The sequence below is a fragment of the Cynocephalus volans genome, chromosome X, assembly GCF_027409185.1.
Source record: "Cynocephalus volans isolate mCynVol1 chromosome X, mCynVol1.pri, whole genome shotgun sequence".
In the NCBI taxonomy this organism is placed as follows: domain Eukaryota; kingdom Metazoa; phylum Chordata; class Mammalia; order Dermoptera; family Cynocephalidae; genus Cynocephalus; species Cynocephalus volans.
In genome coordinates this window covers 112,138,369-112,139,367 of record NC_084478.1, presented here as the reverse complement: position 1 = coordinate 112,139,367, position 999 = coordinate 112,138,369, and positions in this window count along the sequence as shown.

Sequence of the window (999 nt, the reverse complement as noted above, 5' to 3'; positions counted from 1 at the left end):
CAAGAGAGGGGAACAAGAGAGAGAGAGAAGGTGCCGGGGTCTTTTTAAGCAATGAGCTCTTGCGGGAACTAATAGAGTGAGAACTCACTCATTAATCTCCCCTCCCCCAGGGAGAACATTAATCCATTCATGAGGGATCTGCCCCCATGACTCAGTTTCCAACACTGCCACATTGGAGATCAAATTTCCACATGAGTTTTGTAGGGGACAACACATCCAAGCTCCATCATTCCGCCCCTGGACCCCCCAAACTCATGTTCCTCTCACATACAAAAATACAATCATTCTATCCTAACAGTCCCAAAAGTCTTAGCTTGCTCCAGCACCAACTTAGTAGTCTAAAGTCCAAAGTTTCATCTGAGACCAAAAGTAAAAGTCCTTCCAGCTGTGAACCTGAAAAACAAAACCAAATTTATCTACTGCTAAGATGCAATGGTGGAACAGATATTGGGTATACATTCCCATTCCAAAAGGGAGGAATAGGCCAGAAGAAAGGAAAAACAGGCCCCAAACAAGTCTGAAACCTAGCAGGGCAGACATTAAGTCTCAAAGCTGGTGAATCATGTACCTTGACTCCATGTTTTACTGCCTCTGCACACTGGTGTGGGGGTTGGGTCCCCAAGTCCTTGGGCAGCTCCACTCCTATGACTTTCCTGGTCTCAGGCCACACTTCAGCTCTCCCAGGCTGGTGTTACACTCTGGTAGCTCCACAGGTCTGGGCTCTCCATGGCGGTCCTGCTCTCACAGTTCCACTAGCCATGGCACTGCTGGGGTTTCTGTGCTGCAACTCTGATCCCACATTTCTGCTCAGCATTGCTCTGGTGAAGGCTGTCTGTGCGGTGACTCCACCCCTGTGAAAGATCTCTTTCTGGGCCCCCAGACTTTTCCATACATACTTTGAAGTCTGGGTGGAGGCTCCCAAGCCTTCCCAGCTCTGGCATTCTGTAAGCCTGCAGACCTAACACCACGTGGACGCCGCCAAGACTTCTGGCTTGTGTT